General features: G+C 35.5%; 1 long non-coding RNA gene across 1 annotated transcript in view; it reads left to right on the forward strand.

The window, feature by feature from the left end:
- Positions 1–13,302, forward strand: part of LOC119700756 — a 33,127-nt gene extending 19,825 nt beyond the window's left edge. Inside the window, exons 3-4 of the long non-coding RNA XR_005256873.1 lie at positions 12,001–12,099; positions 13,009–13,302. This is a non-coding gene — a long non-coding RNA (uncharacterized LOC119700756). The remainder of the gene's footprint in view (positions 1–12,000; positions 12,100–13,008) is intronic.
- The last annotated feature ends 8,809 nt before the right edge of the window (positions 13,303–22,111 follow it).

A 22,111-nucleotide genomic window follows, 5' to 3' on the forward strand; every position in this document is an offset into this window, starting at 1 on the left:
CTGAAAAAGGAAACACAAAGTCCTGCACCAGGGGAGGAAGAGGCACAGTTGTCAACACAGGATGGGGACAAACCAACTAAAAAGCGGTACTGCAAAGAAGGGCCCGACATTCCGGCAGATGAGTTGAGCCTGGCCAGCAATGTGCCCTTGTGGCAAGGAAGTGCAATGGCATCCTGGGTAGCATTAGGAACAGCATCTCCAGCTCTGGGTCAAGGGAGGTGATCCTTACCCTCTCCTCAACACTGGTGAGACACATCTAGAGTTCTGAGTCCTCTTCTAGGCTTTCCAGTACAGAAAGGGAACAGATTTACTGGAATTAGGGACCTGTCATATGAGGAATGCCTGAAAGAGCTGGAAATGTTCAGCTGGGAGAACAAAAGGCTTTGGGGAGTCTTAACCTTGTTTATTTGATGGGCATCAATAAAGAAAGCAAACTTTTCTCAGTGGCACCCAGTGAGATGACAAGAGGAAATGGGGCCCAAAGTAGAGTATAGGAAATTTTATCTAAATATAAGGAAGAATTATTTTATTTTTAGCTGTGGGTACAGCTGAGCACTTGAACAGGTTGCCCAGAGAAGTGGTGGAGTCTCTGTCCTTGGAGCTGTTAAAAATGCAATGACACACAGTCATGAGCAACCTGCTGTAGTTAATCATAGTTTGAGGACAGTTTTCAACTAGATGGTCTCAAGAGGTACTGTCCAACCTTGAATGTGAGTCTGTGATTCAGGGAAGCAGAGTGACTTTTGGGAGTATTGTAAATTATTGCGTTCTGCTGTCTTAAGTAGTTAAGGCTTATATGAACACTTGATTCCAAATCACAGAATGGGCTTTATTAATTAAAATTATTAATTAAATTGTTAAACAGCAGAACTATGTAAAATTTTCTTAATCACCCAGGCATACCACATAGCTGTTTAATGCCCAATATTAAGAACTGGTTGAAACACTTGGATACTATTTTCCATATCATTGAAGTCACCTGTTTCTCAGAAACAAGTTTTGAAAAAGATTTTCTGGGGAATCTTCACCTCTGACGGTTAGAAAAAAGAGAAAGCAGTGACAAAACAGCAAGAGAGATGATTAGACTTGCTAAAAATTTAACAGAAAAAAAAATCCGAAACTGAAACATACAGAAAGAAAGACAACATAGTTAGTGGTCTGTGGAGAGAATGACCAACAGGAACAGTCTGGTTTGGTATGATCTTTGGATGAAAAAATGTTCTCATGCAAGCAAAAACTCTTGCCTCAACATGCAAACTTCTTACCCACCAAAAAAAAAAAAAAAGTGTCTCTCCTTTGTTATATGTCAGTTTTCATAAAATTCCAGGAAATATGTTTGAATTCCAGTACAGAAATAAAAAAATTCAGCATTGCAGCATTCACAATCTTCCCAACTTCATCAGTTTTGATTTGCCCATAATTCATGTTTGAGAGAACATAAAAATGGGCTTAAAATAATACAACTTCTATGCAATCTTTATTTATAAACTTTCTTGTAAAGAAGGTTTAGGCCAACACCTCTAAGTCTTGAATATGAACAAGTATATGCATGATTCCTAGGTCAGAACAGTATGCAAAAAGCAGTTTGAGGGCATATACCCTTATTTACATAATTACATATGAGTTAAACTGAGATAACCATTCTGTAATTACACATACAGAAGAAATGTTTGCTACAGAAAAGCAAAAACCCATGTTGTGTACTCAGTAAGGAGATTGTTATGACAATACTTTAAAGGAATAATAGCTATAATGTCAGGCTCTTACATACCATCTTTTGTCACCAGATACCAAAGTGACTTACAAGAAGGTTTTTTGTTCCATGAGGTACTGCTGATGTTAAGTAAAAAATGCAAGGGGATCTCTGAACCTTAATCAGATGCATGCAAATCTAGACAGCAGACCAGTGATAAGACTGGTTTTGAATACTAGCAGCTACATGAGGTTTACCGTGCTGCACAAACTTACTGGGTATCCAGCACCTCTACTGCCCTGCTCGAGGAAGGATGTGCTGTACAGTAGGTAAGTGGGCGCTCCAAATGCAGTGCTCCATGCACCACCACACCACACAATTAATGCTGCTCTTGCGCTCCTATGAACAACAAAAGATCTCAATTCTTTCATAGCAAGCTGAATGTAGGGGAGAAAACTGAAAATGGTATTGTGTCCACTAAATGAAACACAAGAGGAAGAGATTTTTGCTTCTGAGGCCGTGAAACAACTCAATTTAGGATTTGGAGCTCACTAGAAATTATCAGAGGTGACGAACCAACATTTTTAAAATATGTTTCACCGCTGTACAAGTTACTTATTAGGAGGAAAAGAGTTTATTTAAATTTGCAGGACCAGATTTAAAGTAAATATTTCTGGATCCTAATGGTATCAATTTTTTATATTTTAAAAGAGAAATTTGTTGCCACAGTAACTTTTTGTGTGCAAAAGTATAAATGATTTCAAAATGAAAGTTTTATTGTTGGTTGCTAAATGCAGTGATCTAGACAGAAGCAATTGTTTGAGACAGGCATGCTCTGCCCTAGCTATTGCCAGGAAACAATAATGCAAAAAAAAAAAGAAGACAGTATATTTTAGAATTTCCCTGTCTCTTACACTCCAGTCCTATAACTGACCACTCTCTAAAGCAGAATTACTGATCTGATCCAGCACAGATGTTTTTATGTTATGTTGAAAACAAAAAGGAGATTACCTGTATTTTTTTTCTTATCTTCTCACTGTCAGACTTCTAACTGAGGGAGTTTACCACAGGGCTTGCAGCCAATGTTCTGGATATAGCAGGCTATAACATTTACTCTGTTTATGCAACCAAAGCTTGTTTAGCCTACACTTCACAAACTGAATTTTAAATTTCTACAAAGTTAAGAAGACAATATACACTATCTAATTAGAAGAGAGGGTTTTTTTAATTATTCATTCCTGCCAACTCTGTTCTGTTCCTTCAACTACAAAAATTCTCCCTCCTGGAGAACTGGAATTCCCCTCAGTTAGAAAGGTACTTTCAAGAATACCATAAGCAAAAAAAAAAAAAAAAAAAAAATTACTTGCTTTTGAGGTGTGTGGTAGCAAATGCCAGATGTAAAGCAATGCATTGTCTAGTACGTGACTGATTAATGAATTGTGTCCCTATATTTTATTAAAGTAATCAAGCAGAAACCTTGAAACTGAATCTTTGCATTTCAAAATATCATAACAAACAGTCTTTGAACTTAAGAGAAACAAGAAATGCTAGTGTGGTTTTGTATCCATACCCATGATTGTCTGGGGATATGAGCAAGGCAAGGTTTGGAGGCAAAGGTAACTCTTAGAAGATGAACTATTGCAGTCAGAGAAAAATAAAACAAGACTTCTTTCCCACAAAAAAAAGCAAAAAAAATTTAAAAATTAATCAATTTTAAAAAATTAAAATATATGTTTTTAAATTATAAACTATAAATTAAAAATTTAAAATAAAATCATAATGATATTAAAAATAAATATTATAAAAATAAGTAAATAATTTAAATAATAAAAATAAATTTTAAAATATATAAATTGTGATTATTTAGGATATATTACTGAAGGTCTAATTTGCAAGGAAATCCAGGATTTTTTGAATTTCAGCATTTATAAACTAACTGTTCTATTATGAGGCTTCCTGATGAGAGAAGGGTGAAGATTTCTAAATGGAGAAAAAAATATAGTCTGGTATAATATTAAGATCCATGTTTTTTGTAGTATAACTTCAGGAAATCTTTTGAGAATTTCTAAAATGTAAGAATTTTTTTTTAATTACAGAAGAGTCTTTCTGTGAGGAGTTTCCTGCTTGAGAAATTACTCATTATAGGATCTAGGATCACAGGATAAGCCATTTCAAAAGGGAGCTCAGAAGGTCTCTAATCCAGCCTCTTGCTTCAAATGGGGTCAGCTACAAGATCAGAATGCTCAGGACTTTATTCTGCCAGGCCTCAAAAACCTGCAAAGAAGGTGATTGCATAACGTCTCTGGGCAACTTCTTCATCTGACTCTCTCATAACAAAACAGGTGTTCCTTATATCCACTGTGATTCTCATTATAGTGTTTACTGTCTCCTGTCCTCCCACCCTAGAAAACTGTGAAGAACTTGATTCCATGCTCTGGATAATCTCCACATAGATGTGGGCATGGGCATGCTGCTGTTCTGTCAGGCTCCCTTCCAAGATCTTATCTTCTGCAGGCTGGACAAGCCTTGAGACCAGTGGGGGATTTGTCTTAGTTTTTTTTTGTTTTTTTTTATGAATCATGGTACCACTGGGTGGTACTTTTGTTTGAAAATTATTTGATGGCTTACCTATGCTGCTATTTAAAATACAGCCAGAGTATGGGACAAGATGTCAAAGGCTGTCTGAAATTTGGGAATAACAAATAAGTTGTACCACAGTCATTCCTTGGTTTACCAGCTGACAATATGACCTGGTTTCACTAACCCTAACATTTATCTAATTTTTATCTACATGTATCTGGCTCTCATGGTCCAAATGTTCTTTCAGAAACAGTGGATCTACGGACTCCTGTAATACATACTAATTTAGAATAGTATCCTGTAATTGTTTCACTCACTTTCACATCTAGAACTCTTTAAATGCCCCAGAAAAAGGAAGATTTGTAAATCAGCATATCTTCATATGATTTACCTATGATATAGCATGTATAGAATTATCAATGGTGCACAGAAGGTTAACGGAGTTATTCAAGCAAAGGTGTTGGAGGAAAGTGTAATGCAACAAATAGTGTCAAAAGGAAACAACAGAAATCTAGTGTTGGCACTACAATGCCTTACCTCATTACATGGAGCATGTTTTTAGAAAACAGTTCTGTCCAGAAGACAAATTAGTTTCTTGTCCCAAAAATGAGCTAGAAGGCAAAACAGACAGGAAGGAGAGAGAAAGAACCTAATGTTGCCCCAATTTTAGTAGATTCAAAGTATATTTTTATCTTGATCACTATTATTCCCATAAAAGCAATTACAATATATTCTGTTGCAATTTTATGGCACACTGCCAAGCTCCAGCATTTTCATTGCAATGGCAAATTGCCAAATACCTAGAAACAGTATTCTGAAAACTGAGGAAAGGAGATGATGAGATATTTCTATTTCATCTGTTTAGAAACATGCAAACTGGCTGCATTTTGTCTTTTGAAGTTCAAAAAGTACCTTTAGACCTTTAGAAAAAAAATTAATTTCCATTTTAGAGATATTATCTAAGTACCATCATTACCATTTTAAAAATAAAATTAAAAAATCAGATGATTCTGCAAGAGTTGTTCTCACTATTCCTTCCTCTAACCTTTTTCTTACTCAAGTTGTGAAAAGACTTCCTTTCCTAAAGTGGCAAATTAATGGTAACAACTTTGACACTTTACAGTATCCTATGCGTGTACTACTTCTTGCTGGAGTTCACACCTGTATTATCTCATTTATCACAAAACACGAGTACAACTTTTTTTCTTAATGCCAAAAGCCAAAGCAGAAACAACAGGAAGGTAATGAGTGGCAAAAATAGATTAATTTTTATCTATGTGTTTGGAAGCTGTTGTTATAAGCATTCACATGGTTGTTTTGGAATTTATATCAGAAGTCGTTTTGAAATTTCAACCAGTATCTGTATTCTAAATTAGAAAAAAAAAAACCTATTCTACAAATACACTGGTTAATAACTGGTCACATTCTTCTTCACGTAATATTAATCTCCTGAAGAAATAAAAAAATTATGGCACATCCTCTAATAATAAACTAAATCCTATTTGTTTGAGAAAAAATTACCATTGTTTTTCATTCTGAGGACTCATCTGAGTTTCTTAAAACAATTTGTGATTTCATCAAATATATCTGCATTCAAATGACAATCTGTGGCTTCTATGCATATTCTATATGAATACCATGTATAAAGTTGATACCTGAAGTTTATATGAGCAAGAACCTGAATCAAATTTATTTTCTTTTTTTTTTTAGAAAAAACAAAATGAAGGAAAAATACAGTCAACTGAAAAAAAAAAAAAAAACAAAACACACTAAAGATCCCTAACTTTTTAAAAATTACATAATTTTGTTCCTCTTCTCAAGCTGCTCAAATTGCATTTCAGGGTTCTCCAGCATAGAAAACACATGGACTCATTGGAGCAAGTCCAAAGGAGGGCCCCAAAGATGATCCAGGGAGCTGGAGCATCTCTCCTATGAGAGCAGCTCAAGAAAGATAGAGCAAAAAGGCTGCGAGGAAACCTTATTGTGGCCTTTGGGTGCCTAAGGGGGTCATACAAGTAAGATGGGAACAAATATTTTAGCAGGGCCTGTTGCAGTAGGACAAGGGGCAACAGTTTTAAACTAAAAAAAGATCAGTTTAGATAAGATATAAGGACAAAGAATTTTTTACTATGAGGTTGATAAAACACTTGAACACATTGCCCAGAGAGGTGGAAGATTTCAAGGTCAGGTTGGATGGGAGTCTGAACAATTTGATTTAGTGGAAGATGTCCCTGCTTGTCTGGTAGGATTTGGACTAGATAACCTTTAAAGTTCCTTTCCAACCCAAATTATTCCATGATTCCACAATTCTATGATTTTTATCTCTTCCCTCCCCACTTCCAAAGCTTCTACCTCTGTCCCCCTCTGCTTTACCCTGCCTTCAGCTGGAGTTGGGACAGGCATTTCTCTCTTTTTATGTGCTTTCTCTACTAGCATTCTTCTTCTTCCAGTATTAGCCAGGAGCACCCCTTAGGATCCTATGGCTGAGAGCCAATGCTCCTACCTCATAATTAATTTCTGATTTTGACCCTTTAAAGGAAGAACCTTAGAGACAGTAGGCTGGGCTGGACCAGAGTAGGATCTCCGCACCGTGCATTCTCTCACTCACTCCTCCACCAGTGGAATCAAGGAGAGAATCAAAAGATTAAAAGCTAGAAAACTCGTGGGTTGAGATAAAACCAGCTTAATAGGGAAAGCAAAAGCCACACATGCAAGCAAAGTAAAACAAGGAATACATTCACTGCTTCCCATGGGCAGGCAGGTGTTCCACCATCTCCAGGCAAACATCGTGAGTATCGGTGACTTGGGAAGACAGCACCAAATGCCTTCACTCCTAATGCTCCCTCTTCCTCCTGCTTTATTTACTGAGCATGATGTCATCTGGTCTGGAATATCCCTTTGGGCAGTTGGAGTCAGCTGTGTGTCTTCTCAACTTCCCATGCACCCAAGGCCTCCTTGCCAGTGTGGCAGTGCGGAAAAGCAGAAAAGCAGAAAAGCAGTGTGCAAGCACTGCTCGGCAATAAAAGAAAAAGATCTCTGTATCATCAACCCTATGTTAATCACAAATTGAAAACACAGCCCTCTACCAGCCACTGTGAAGAAAATTAACTCTACCCCAGACAAAACCACCACAACGGTGTAAAATTAAATGGAATATAAGGATTCTTTTCAGAAAGCTGCGAAACCAGCAGGAAAACCTGTAGCACTCTCACAATCCTTCCTCTAATTTGCAAATTAGAACAAACAGAAAAAACACAGAACAAAACAAGCAGTTCTCTTTCTAGTGTCTGTTGGTTTTTTCACATTATAGTGCCTACAAATGCAGCATTTAAATCTCACTCCAGAATAACAGAATTGCCAGATGTAGTGCTACAGGTACTACACAGGGAGAACATCTGCACTAAGCAGAAACAGTGTTTTTCTAACTTTATATTTTTGAATCTATTAGCTGATTGTCACTGGGTTTTATCATTTTTGAAAATAAATTTATATTAACACAGCTAGAACCAAAATTATTTGTAGATAGCTAGATTTAAGCTTTGGCCTCAGCATAAGTGAAGCATTTATTTAATATCTGTTCCAACTAGCTAATTATTGCCAACAAAACAGAAACTAAAGGAATGTAATTTCCCCAGCTGGAATCATTATTACAGCTTGTTTTCCTTGTAAGTTCTTGATAATCAAATCAGTATTAGTAGTACTAAGCCATCATGATACACTAAAATATTAATGTATAAAAATATGCTTCCATTTATTTACAATAAATTAAACCTTTCCATTTGAGATCATGAAAAATTTTAATTTGGGAATTATTATGTTTTATTGTGTGTTATTAATTTAATAATATTTATCTTATTATAGATATTAAGTATAATATTTTAGATATTAAGTATCTATTTAGTGCTGTAAAAAAACCCAAAACAATTTATAAGTCCATTTATTTCTCTTAAGAGTTCACTTGCTCTCCTTGTTTGGTATCATTCAACTTTTATACCTGAAAGAAAGGAATATCTGGAATGGGCTTACTATGAATGAGAGGATAATATTGTACTCCATGAGTTCATTAGGAGTTCAGATTAATGTAAGGGACATTATCTTTTAGGGAAATGGTAAATTTCTTAAAAATCTTGGAGATTATACTTAATTTTATAACTCAGTAGAGACATCCTCCATTAAAATAAACATTGTTTTAATAAAATATTTCAAAGTGAAAAGGAGTCTAATAATGCACTGAAAAGTATGTAAAATTCAATTATAACAAGTTTTGAAATTCTTAAGGGTTTGACTCTCCCACTCAAGTGAAATTCCATGTTGCAGAAAGAACCTTGGAAGTCCTGTTGGACAAGGTGAATTTGAGCCAGCAATGCACCCTTGTAGCAAAGAAGGGCAGCTGCATCCCAGAGGTGTCCTTAGGAAGACCATTACCACCAGGTGGAGGGAGGTGATTCTTCCCCTCCACTTAACATTGATGAGGGACATCTGGAGGCCCATTCTGGGCTCCACACAGAAGAAAGACATGCATTTACCAGAAGAGCCGTGAAGATGTTTAAGGGATAGGAGCATCTGTCATATGAAGAGAGGCTGAGAGACATGAGGCTGCTCAGCCTGGAGAAGAGAAGGCTCCAGGGGAAGCTTAATAATATCTGACAGGTGGCAGTAAGGAAGGCAAGGGACAGTGTCTTCTCAGTGGTACTCAGTAAAAGAGCAAGAAGTAATAGCAAAACCGGAATTAAACAAAAAAATCATTTATACATTAAGAAAAAACACTTTTTCATAATGAATTTTAGATTCTTAGTACCATGTTTGCAGATGTGGAACAGGAGATATGGGATATTTTCCCCTTCCATTGTGGTGTAGAGAGAAGTAGGATCCTCAGAAGTAGGATTTTAAACACTTTAAACCTGTTGAAGACACAATTTTTCAATTTGTTGGATGCATCTCTAACCATTAGACAAATAAAAAGAGTCTTCTGTGAATTGGACATAGAAACTTGTCAAAAAATAAAAATGGCCTTCAGTGAGACATAGACAATTTTTGTCTCAGCCACAATGAAGTCATTAACAGCAGTCATTTAGGATCATAAATATTTTTGCTTATTATAACAAAGTGCCCAGAGGTTTTCAGGAACAAAAATTGTAGGTTTTTTTGCTGTATCATTGTGCAGAATATTGAATTCTTGAACACTGAGTCAAAACTTGAGAGATTTTTTTACTTTAGCCCAACTATTTGATCTAATAATTTCAAGGGTTTTTTTTTTTTTTTTTCTCTTTAAGAAACGTTTTCTCTTCAGAGGTTTTTTTAGCTGGTTTAAAACTAGGGTCTTTAATACACATCCCAACTACTTTATACCATCTTGCTGATTGATTTGTCAAATTTCATATCTGTTCTGTGCTTTTATTTGTTGTTTTGGCAACTACTTTCCACAATCTATATAGCAGCTAATTTTATCTTTGAAACATTCAACTTAATTTTAGTTTGATTTGGCTTTCATCCAGCTACAGTTGTCAGGGATAATACAAATCCCAACACAGTAATGCTAAAGGATTTAGATTTGTCCCACAAATATTCTATCGTCTTAAGTGGATTTGTTTCATTTATCCTCTCTACCTCCTCTTCTTTCTCAGCTTTGGATCAGACTTGGAGAATGGAGGAAGGATAAACATATATGAGTAACTGTGGTCCCTGAACCTCAACAACCTCGTTTTGCTATCAGTTGCTCATCAGGGTTTTTTTTGTATGAGCTTGATTTATTGTTAAAGAGGATCTTGCACCTGGTTCAAGTTTTTCTCACTAAAACAGGAGGACTGTGAACAACACTCAGTCTCTGCAAGACACGAAACACCAGAATTCCGTTTATGTAGATGGTTTCTCCTGCTGTTATTTGCAATTAGGTCTTAAAATTTTTAATGAAAATGTGCCTTTTTTAATGTTGTTTCTGCCTTGACAAATTACTGGTAAAATTCAGAAGCCTTCACGTCTCAATCTAAAAGGGTAACAGGAGTTACTGGTAGAAGGGTACTGGCACGCTTGGTATTGAAAATCAGAAAGGAAGCAAAGGTTGGTTTGAAAGAAAAAAAAAAACACATTTCAATATATGAAACCGCTGTACCCAGTTTTTTAGAATATAAGCCATTTTTATTTCAAACCATTTTGTATTTTATTACATGTCAAAATTTTATTGAACTACTATAAATTTTTCAAATTGCTGGCAACTGAATAACTTGCTTCCCATATTTGTAAGCAAATTCTTGTCCCATTTTGTAACCAAAAATTGTATGTGAAAATATTTTCTATGTAATGAAAAGAAATTGCCTTTACCATAGATGCCAGTCATTTCTGAAAAACTAATATTCATCTTCACTTAATGCCTTGCTTTACCATCTTTTCTATGCTTGAAAAAAAATGCACACTATAAATTAGTTAATATTCTGATAATTTATTGCTGTACACTTTGCATTGCAGGTTGCATTCTGCAGAAAATGTATTTCATTTTTATTTAATTCCTGGCATTCAACTTGTTTGTGGGTCTAATTCTTTCCAATATACTTAGAGACAAATACTGAATAAAACAAGTCTTGTCTGCCTGCATTTACTGTGTTTTTTGTTAGTTCCATGTCTCATAATGAAGTCACTGCATGCCTAAGCACGACATGAACTGCCCCCATTGCTAAGTAAAAAATATGTTAAATGTGTCTAACATCTAGAGAATTAAACTGTCCCACTTTACTTAGAAGGAGAAAAGATTGCTAATGTAGTAAATTTAATGCACACAAAATCATTTAAGTGAGTTCTTCATTTCAGGTGAGAATTATTTTTGATTATCTAAAGATGCTCTTAATTTATAATATTCTATTTGATAATTTTTAGACATATTAAATGCTGTATAAAATATTTATCAACATAGTAATGTCTAATTTCTAATGAACTACTAATTCCTGAATATTTTAAAAATACATTACCTTTTACATTGAAGGTTTCTTCTTTTGTTCCCAATAGAATGTCCTGACAATTTCAAATTATCCTTTGCTTGACAAAAATAATTTCAAATATGTTTCAAGTATTCTACCAGGCTTTTTTTTCCAGATTACTGACTGAAATGCTCTCCTGGCTTTTGCAGTGTGAGTTTTAAACCTTATTTTGGTATCTTTTGAGCATATTACACACAGAAATGAAAATATATAATGGTTATTCTTTAAACTCAAGAGTTTGATATGTTTCACCATACTATATTTCCCAAAGAAGTGTTTCTTCCAAAAAAAGCCTATGAAAATTCCCTATGCTAGCACTTAGGACAAAAAATGCCTGAAGTTTTTATTAGAGAGATTTACTCATCCCTGAAACTTCTGGCAGCAAAATCCCTAGTAGGCCTGATACCTGAAATATCTCAAGGGTGAATCAAAATCAACTTGTGTTTCTGGGTTTGGTTTCTTTGTTTGCAGGGTCACAGAAATATAGAATGGTTTGGATTGGAAGGGACCTTAAAGATCATGTAGTTCCAACCCTCCTTCCACTCCATCAGGTTGCTGAGGGCCCCATCCAACTGGTTTTGAACACTTCCAGGGATGGTGCATCCACAGCTTCTATGGGAGCACTTTCCAGTGTCTCACCACCCTTACTGTAAAGAATTTCTTCCTAATATCTGATCTATACCTACTCTTTTTCAGTTTAAAGCCATTGTCCTATCATTAAATGCCCTTGTAAAAAGTCCCTCTCCAACTCTCTTTCAGGTGCCCTTTAGGTATTGGAAGGCTGACATAAGATGTCCTTGAAGCCTCCTCTTCTCCAGGCTGAACAGCCCCAGCTCTTAGCCTGTCATCTTAAGAGAGGTGCTTCATCCCTCCCATCATCTTGGTAGCTTCCTTGGGATTCACTCCTAAAGTTCCTTATTCTTCCTGTGCTGGGGCTCCAAGAGCTGGATTCTGCACTGCAGGTGGGATCTTACCAGAGCAGAGCACAGCAGAGCACAGCAGAGCAGAGAAGAATGGCAGAATCCCCTCCCTGGTCCTGCTGCCCACACTGCTTTGGATGCAGCCCAGGACACGACTGGCTTTCTGGGCTGGGGGTGCACACTGCTGGGTCATGTCATTATCCAAGTGTCCCTTACAATGAGAAGTGGATCTGTCCCTCCGCAGATGTAGCAGATTATCTATGAATTATTCAGTATCAAAATACATGTGACAATTGTCTTCTGTTATATACATAATTCATAAGACATCTGTTCTATGTTTTCACATTTAAGAGGTACAAAGTGCACAACAGCAAATGGTGTGAAATGGACACATAGGAATGTTTTATTTCATATCACTTTTTCTCTCAGACTCTTCAATAAGGGCTAAGGAGAAAGCCATGTACCAATTTATTCTATGTGCATATCTCTTCATTGTTTTGATACAAAATTAGTTTCTAGTAATTCTCTTTTTGATCATAATCTCAACAGAATTAATCAAGAATGGATACCATGGGTCCCTTAGCAGAAAACAAAATGCAAAATATCTGTCAACCATAATAGATATAAATCCCTTATGCGTATAAAGCAAGTTAAAGCAAGTAGTTTTTCTTACATGTGGGTTTGCAAGCATATATATTGCAGGCATATATATATATATATATATATATATATATATATATATTTGTATATGTGTATATATATGTATAGATACTTTGATATCACAATGAAAATAAGGAGCAATTCCACTGAACACTCTTTTTTTTTCTTTTTTTTCTTTTTTTTCCAGCTAGTGCTTAGGAATACCATACCTACAAGTCTTCAGAACCAAACAAAGCCACTTGGCATTCAGAACTTTCTAGTTCAGGGTGTAATTAAATTGCACAATAAACAAAAAGAACATTAAATGGTCTCTGATATCATAACTACTATTCAATGAGAAATATTCACATTCTGGGAAAGCTCATTTTTCAAATACTGCCTCTGTCTTGAATAGGATATTGAATTGAAACCTCATTACATTGGACCATAACTCTATCCAATTGTAGCACTTTGTTTCCATGATTTCAGAGCACTTCATTTAACTTTGCTTCTGAAACTTAAAGGCTTTCTAGAAAAAAAAAATGCAAGTTATGAAAAAAAATTATTTAAGAAAACTTTGTACTGAAACACAGAAGAAAATAACAAAAATTTTGCAGATTTTGGTGGAGTTAAAAAGGAAATAAAAAAAAACATTTATATCATCTCCAAAAAGAAAGGCTATTTCAAGTAATCATAATTTTTTATCCAAAAAATGCATATTTTCTAAGACAAATTTATTGAAAATTTATTACTTACTCCTAGAACTCAGTCTTTAAACACATAATACTGAGAACATGAAAACAAACATAAAAACAGTCAAAGGTATATTTCTTGATACAAATCTAATGCTTATCATTACACATAACTAAGAAAATTAATCTCAGTGCATATGAAAATAGAGTTTGCTGTCTTCTGGATTTAGACTAAACTTAACACAAAATATTCTGAAAGGTTTGAAAGATACTCATGATCATTAACATGGAGATTAACATCTTACTGTCATCCTGGAAACAGACACCATCTTTGAAATCTTCAGTCACACTATTTGTCACTTGCTGCAGGTCACTGGGCAGCCTGTGTACTCAACTTACAGTCTTGTCCTTTAAAGAGCTGTTAGACTCAAGCAATCTGAGATTGGCAACTTATCACTTCCTATCAATTTGAACACCTAGAGATTCAGAGAAACTTCAGAAAATAGGTGTAGAAGTTAATCCCATTACAATTGAGAGTTCTGAGCACTTTAAAGCTAAGGTTCTTCCTTGGACTACGGGATGGAAAAAATTAGAGATGGTAAAAGAAGATCTTGTTTTTCAAGAACCTGAATTAATGTTCCATAAATACAGAGGACCATGCAGATAAGAAAAGTTAGTCCATGACCTTAACACGGAAAAGGAAATCTGAAGTACTTCAGCCAATGGACACAAAGCCTTTCATGTTCTTAATCAAATCTTATGGTAAAATACACCTGCTGTTAAGTGCTAGAAGCAATATTCTAATAAATCTCCAGTATGGGCCTGGCAATGCAGACTCTTGGCTGACCTCAGCTGCTGCCCCTTGGCTGGCCCTGCTTCCTGCTGGGGGCAGGGAATCACACTCCAGCCTGTGAGGTTCCTTCTGTGCTGAATGTGCCCCCCGGCAGCAGCCGGCCAATCCCTGTGGCACCGGACTGAAAGACTCATGGAGTTAGGATCAAGGATGGCAAAGACCTATGTGCTAGTCTGTTGTGCAGAGCAGATCTTGGCTTTGAGCAAGAAAGATCAGAGACCCCACTCTAAGGCTCCTATATTGCAAGCCCCTATCCACTGCCATGCTTTCTTCAAAACGAATATTCCAATCTGTTTCACTGATGTGTAGAGAACACTTAGAACAATTCAAGCAGTAAAAACAGAAGTGATTTCTTGGGTAGTTATATTTAGCATAGGAAAAACAGAAGTTTTGGCACAATATCTCCCATATCCTGAAAGCCTTAAAACTTCCAAAAGGAGCTGAAGTGTCTTTAGACATAGATTCATGAAACTAAGTTTAAATACTTCTTTTCTTTTGAGGGAAGTTTCTGCTGCTCAAAGCAGGCCCACTTCTGATTCTGTCAGGCATTATTTTGATTTTGAATGCCAGCAGGCATTTATGAGGAACACAAATGCTGATAAAAAGTTTCCAAGAAGAGGAAATTTATCTTAGGACCTACCACAAGGTGATCCATGTAACCAAAGAGTGACATTTAATTAGACTAAGATCATAAGTGGTATAAGAATGAAAAAACCTAAGTGAAACTAAAGGCAGTCAAAGCTTTCTAAAAGGAGTTCGAAACAGTTAAAGGAGGAAAATTTGAATTGTGTTGGGATAGTTCCAGGAGAAATGAGATCCTTCCATAGAAACAAGACCCATCTGACCTTTTTTGTGAAGTCAATAAGTTTCAATGAGAAGCCTGTTACCCTGCACTAGATTATTCATACAGCAGCAACAATCAGAATTATTGAACTTCAATATAAAAAATCTGTTATTCTTGAAGTACTAAAGAAAATTCTTTCCCCAATTAAATTCATTGCAGTACTGCAGTCCTGGGAAGGTCATCACCTCAAAAAAACCCCAAAGTCTTTAATGAGAATCCTGAACATGCATTTGCTCTAGAATAATTTAATGTTTTACAACTGCATCTACAGTGTATTCTTAAAGATTTAGGAATCTTGGCACTATAATGTAAATTCTTATCTTTTAAGATTCTGCTGAATTATTTAAGATTAATTTACAAATAGAACTTCTTTCTGAATAACCAAGAAAGCAATGAGTAAGGGCTTAACAATTGATTTATTTTAAAATGCTTGCATGTTTTCCAAAAGTCTTTCCAAGACCAGTGAGTTCTCTGTACAAATGAGGATGTTTAAGATGCAGAATTATGTTAAATTCAGTTACACCATGAGTTAGAAGGATCTGAGAGAGAACAGTCTGACAAATAGGAAAAAAAAGCAGAAAACCAAACTAATTACTGTATTTCTAGGAGTCTTAAACAGAATTATAAAAGCTAGAAAATTTAAATAAAGCAATTGACAGCTGGTAGCTTTTTTTTAAACTACTCACTGCACCACTAAATTGACATCACCTATTGTTATATGATCAGTGGTATATTATTACAGATCTACTCATCAATTTGGTATATTTTGAACATTTAGCAACAGACAGGTTGTTAATTTAAAAATCCCCCAGGATGCTGGGGGGCTTCTTATCACAGCATAGCAACGAGTTATCCAGAGTTGCCTCCATGCTACACTGATAGTTCTTTCATTTATGCTTATAAATAAAGTGTGGTTTCTTGATCATTGAAAACTGTTGAGTACTTTAAGATTCGTGACAAGTTCTGAATACCTAACAGCTTCCACACCTTTTCTGATTTTGTTCCTCTCATTGCTGCTACACACATGCTGCTCTAATTGCATACCTTCCTCAACTGATCAGAGGGCACCTTTTGAAATTCACTTGCCTTTTAACAGCAATCATTTGAAAGGCTGAAATCATATTTAAAAGAAAATGCAATAACACAAATGTTTATGAAAATTTGAAAATATTGCACCAAACTGACATTACATTCAGATACATTTGGCTCCAGTTGTGAAGACAGAAAAGATGAGACAGAAAAGCAAAACAATCTCTCATGTCGTTATCACTTGTTCTTGTCCCCTGACCTGGCTTAGAGCCACTCTAGTTCAGTGAGCAAGCCTTTACTCTGTGTCCCCATTCTCCTTTTCCCTTACATGAAAGGAAAGGAGATAAGGAGAATGGAACTAGGAACCTGAGCTTTAGGGATGATAGGAAGGAGTTTAAGCTGAAAGTTTATTATTTTTCTTAGAGCGTAAAATAATGCCAGAAAAAAGTATTGAGTCCTTGCCCTGAAAAAAAGTAGCCCTTTTTTTGCATAACCAATGGAAAAAACACAACACAATATATCTATCACTGGGATAATTGGCTCACTATGTACAAATAAAAATGTGTCATTTCCAGAAGCCTCTAAATATTCCTGATCTTAACAAATAATATCCTGTTTTGGATTGCTATTTTACAGAAGAGGGAAAGGAGACAGTATCCCATTTCCCATGTTGAGAGGTCTCTTAAATTTGTAAAGGATGCCATGCGTTTCTTCACCTTTCAGAATGCCTTACAGGTAGAGGTTATGGGGGATGCAAGAATAGATATTATTTATGTCAGTCCTTCTTTTAAGCGCTAATAAAAGCAAACATTGCCTCCTTCCAAAACAAAATAAAAACTAAAATACTCCTTATTTAACTTTTCAGCAAACATTTTATGAGATAAATGTTAGACCATAAATTTCAAGTCTAATTTTACCTCCTTTCTTCTCCTCATTATAGTAAAAGTTAGTGTAACAGATGTGGGAGAAGGGGAAAAAATGTCATTAAGGCCTATTTGGTTTAGTATTTGGTTTAGGTCAACTAAAAGCTATAATGATTACTAAATTTTGTTAGATCATTGACGAGCTCAGCTTCTGTAGCTACTTTTAATTTGCACTGTTTGGTTTTCAGCCATAGAACTGCAGCACTGTACTAGAAGAAGATGTACTCTCCCCACATCTTTTACCTGGAGATGAAGACAGACATTTGTAATGCACTGTCTACTTTTAGTAGAATTTTTCAGTAGTATATTTTTATGGCATTTCACAGTAAGCCAGGTGCCCTTCTCCTTCAACACTTAACAGTTCTGATTTGAATACCCCTGCTTAAAGGCTTTCTATGTAAAAGGTAACACTTTCATAGAACTTGAGAATAAGGACCAACATAAAGACACAATAAAATGGAAGTCTAACAAAAATCTGACTTTGATAAGCACTCACTATCATATTTTCATCTCTGGGATGAGAAGACTAATATCAGGTGCAGTATATAGCTCCTCATTACAGACTTTGGTCTAAACTATCTCATAAAGAAATTAATGCACACATTTCAAGAGTCCATCAACTTCACTCTAATGGGGGTTTTGTCTTGAACCGGGTGAGGCAAGCCCAGCAGTAGCTGCAAACATCAATGAGTAAGGGAAAAAAATGCCAAATAAACAGAGCTTCAAATGAAAAATATTATGAGTTTCTAATAAGCTTACACAGATTCCAAATTGCAGTTTATTTTGACAAAGCTAAAAATAATTGCCTGCCTAATTGTCTTCATGTGAAACAGCCTTTGCAAGGTGTTCTGATAGTATTGTGAACAGACATGTGAGCATTTAGAAAGACATATTTAAATATTTATTCATTGGATTGCAACACTATCATCTGTTAATGTAATGTCATAAAATTATAAACAGAACATAAGAAACATATTTATTAGTATAATAGCACAGGAGAAAGTAATAACTTTTCCACCATCCTCCAGTAGCTAATGTTCAATCCATTTGCAAGAAGCAAAGCTGCATTTCTTCCTTTTTAATGCTATCACACCTAACTTGAAAGGGGGAAAATGCTAATCAATGACTACCTGATCTGCAAATCAGGCTCTGCCAAGAGATATTTTTTCACTAGTGACTAAAATAGACTATGAAAGAATCTGCTAGTTTAATCCTTGTTCTGCCCCTACATTATGCTGTCACCTATTTTGGCCCTTGTATACTCCATGAAAAATGACTGAATTACTATAAAGCAGCTGTAAAATATCCCATAGGTATCTTTGAATACAAAGCCAAAAGTACTTAAAATGCTGTTCTCAAAACAAAGACTGTCTCAAAACTTAGTGCAAAGACCATGTTGAGGTATGAAATGGAGTGACAGGGGTAGAAAGAATGCTTAAAAAGAAGTCTGAATACCAATCTTGTATTTTTTTCTAGTAGAATTACAGTTTTTCATGCCAGAAGCAAGGCATAAATAAAATATTAAGTCATTTGTAATTTGTATAACAAAATAGTGCAGGCCATTCCAATTAGAGATAGGTTTACACAGCAGTCAAAAGCACAGGCTTGACCAGTAATTGTTTATGAGTTCTTCTGGTTGGTTTCATCTGGGGACAATCTTACAAGTCACGAAAAGTGGGATTGTTTAATTCATCATCAAATTAAAAGGCCTTTCAAAATTTGTATTACTCTTAAGTTATGGACATTAGCAAAAAATGTTTCTAAGCTTGCCTTATATTATTATTTCTCCAATTATTAGTCCACAAACAAAGAATCACAGTTCACTTTTTTCCGTCCAGTATGGATATGCTGCAAGAAAAATAGAAGCTGCAATAAGCATGTAAATTATGGAAAGCCTCAGAGTCCAAGTGCACACATAGCAGACTGACTCTGTTCCACATATTCAGAAAAAGCCCCCACTTGTGTTACCTTCTGATTTTTGTGAGTAAGAATGGAAGGAATAGACTTGTACGCATCATAAATTCAGCCCCACAATAGTATTTCATTAAACAGTATTTCCTCACCTTTCTTGTGCCCTATCCCACTGTAAAAAGAATATAGTAACAGAAAAGAAGTGCAAAAAAATTAGCACAGAGTACATGGCATGACCCATTATACACAATAGAACATACTTAGTTTTTTTTAAAAAAAAACCAAAAAAACTGAGGCAAGTGTCTATAAAAATCTAGTTCAGTGAAAATTGTGTACACAGTGGTTGTGGATTAGGCTGCCCTAATTTACAGTTCTTTGGTGAAGTTTCAGAAAATATTTTTGCCTTTCTCTCTTTGTCATTTGTATTTACAAAAAAAAAGATACTATAAAAGATCCTTGCTGTAGAATCAGGACCACAAAAAGACAGAGGTAGAATTCAGAAGTTGTCTACAAGCAATGTCTGAGAAATACAGCACATAATGAATGGCAAGTCAACTTGACATGGCTCCAATTGTGCAGGAAAGTATTCAGCTGAGATCAGGAACAACCCAGTTTATTTTCTGGATTTTAACACTACTGTAATATATTATTCCTGTTACAAAATCTTCCAATGGCAAAGGAAGCAGTGATAACAATGGCAATTTTTTATTCCAGGTGAGCTGTAGCAACTGCCTTTCTGTAGACTAATATTTTTTTTCCACAAGACCTCATTAATGAAAAGGCTTTGCTTTAAACTGCTGACATTTTTACTAAAGTCTATTGTGATCAAATGTCAGAAAGAGCTGAAACTCAAAAGAGTCATTACAGTAAGATTGTTACCAAGTGATTTACAGGCAGCCACTTGTAGCCTAGTTATTAGTCCATTCTGTTGTACTCTTTTTTATCAAGTCAGAGAAATATATTCCAATTTCAATTCAAAAGTAGAGCTTACTGCATTAAACAATATGAAAAAAATAAGAAAAGTATGGATTAAACATATAGTATAAACAATAAGTGTGGTATAAACAATAAGAAAAGTATGGTTTAAATATTAGGAAAGAAATTCATTCATGAAGAAGGAGGGGAATGAAAAATTTGTAGAATTTCAATAGCCTTGTTTGTAAAAGACAGGATGATGTAGCTGTATGTAATGCGCCCAAGTGCCAAATTAGTCTGTAGGAATGTTATTGTGTAATATAAAACCTGAAGCTGATGGATGTGATATAAAAAGCTGTTGTCTTTTTAGTTTTTAAAAAATTTCTTTCAAAGAAATCTGTACCACTGAAGTTATTTTAAGTACATTTGACGGCAGTGATGGTCTCATCACCTCAAGAACTCACCATTTTTCTGAGCAAAATTATTTCAAATAAACAAAGTGGAAAGACCTTTTATTTGGAATTTACTTTAAGTGATCTCTGAAGCCTATACAGGTTGTGAAGGAAGGCACAATAAAACCTTTTCTTAGTAGCTGCTTAAAAAGTCCCTAGGGTTTCTGCTACAACATTGTCTAACCTTTAGCTAAAGGCCCCTTCTATTGATTGATTTCTTTGGCTGGTCCCATCCCTGGGTGGTTTCACTAGATGGCATAGGCTTTATTTTGCAGCAGTTGTGCATGATGGAAATGAGTAAAGTTGAAAGCAAAAATACTGAGCTGTGTATCCTCATTGGAAATAATTAAAAATTAATTTATCTACAATTACTTTACTTTCTTCGATCACATTTTACAGACCATTGAAGAACATTTCAGTCAAATAAGTTTCTTCACTTTTTTTAAAAATCACAATATAATTTTTATTCTATACCTTGCGGAGCTCTTAGGTCTGGACATAAATTATTTCAGTATATGTTTTAGTTTTAAAAAGTTAGACTTTTGCTTTCTGGCCCATCGCTGAATCCTCTGATGACAGTGCACTCAGCTCATACTTGAAAAAAGAACAAGTGACACGTTAGTGTTTCTGGCAGAACTACTAAGGGTAATGTCTCTGCTCCACAGGGCTTGTGCATCTGCTCCCAGTGTGACTTGAGAACATTCTGTGAAAGGCTGTTGAGCTTTGTGAGGGAAGCCAGCTTCAGGAACACGACACGTGATCAAAATGCCAAATTCATCAAGATTCCTGACAATGCTCACAGAAGGAAAAGCTGTACTGCAGAACACACCGATGTGTTCAGCTCATGTGCAGGTGTACACATTTGTGAATGCGCACAAAGCACGTTGGAGTATTTGCATCAAAAGCCTGCACACGGTTCAGATGTTTGTATTAATATAAACATTAGAACTACAGTAAGAAATTGAGGATTTCTCTGATATACATCCCACCATTTTTCTCAGCTGTTCTACAGATGTTTTTGTATTTTTGAGGTGGAACCCCCAAAACATTTAATTGATGTGAGACAGCACAGTGCCTCAAAGATGGCACATTCAACATAGGAGTTCCAGCTTTCCACCTGTATCTCTTGACCATTCCTGCAAAGGTAAGTATAGAACAGGGAGAGCAGTTTCCCTTGCATTAGACCATCACATACAGATATTTTGTAGGATTATAGTGCAGTTCAAGTTCAAGTGTAGTTACTACACCTCAGAAGATTCTCAGGTAGGATCTCATATTTATGACATTTTAATAAACATAGGATGACAGGGAGCAGCCAGTAATCTGGGGTAAGGTCCAAGGAATCACAAAGAGAATAACAGTCAGAAGTTCCAATGAAAAAAGCCAGGTTCTATGGAGATGTCCAAGAAGCCTATCCTTATCATGAGACACCATACCATGACACATGGGTTGACAGATCACAACAATCCTGTGGCAAGTAAATGGCTTTTTTCTGGGTCTGTGATGAAGTGGAGAAAAACAAATGAAATTATAATCAATTACTGAAAGGCTGCATTAAAACTTATGTGAAGTAAAAGTATCCTCAAAGGTCTCATTAGGCTTTCTTTGAATGAGGACTGTGAAATCAGTGATACATTATTGACAGAAATAAGGGAAACATACAACAGAAATGCAAAGACAATTAATTTTATT

This window comes from Motacilla alba, chromosome 4 (genome assembly GCF_015832195.1).
Source record: "Motacilla alba alba isolate MOTALB_02 chromosome 4, Motacilla_alba_V1.0_pri, whole genome shotgun sequence".
Taxonomy (NCBI): domain Eukaryota; kingdom Metazoa; phylum Chordata; class Aves; order Passeriformes; family Motacillidae; genus Motacilla; species Motacilla alba.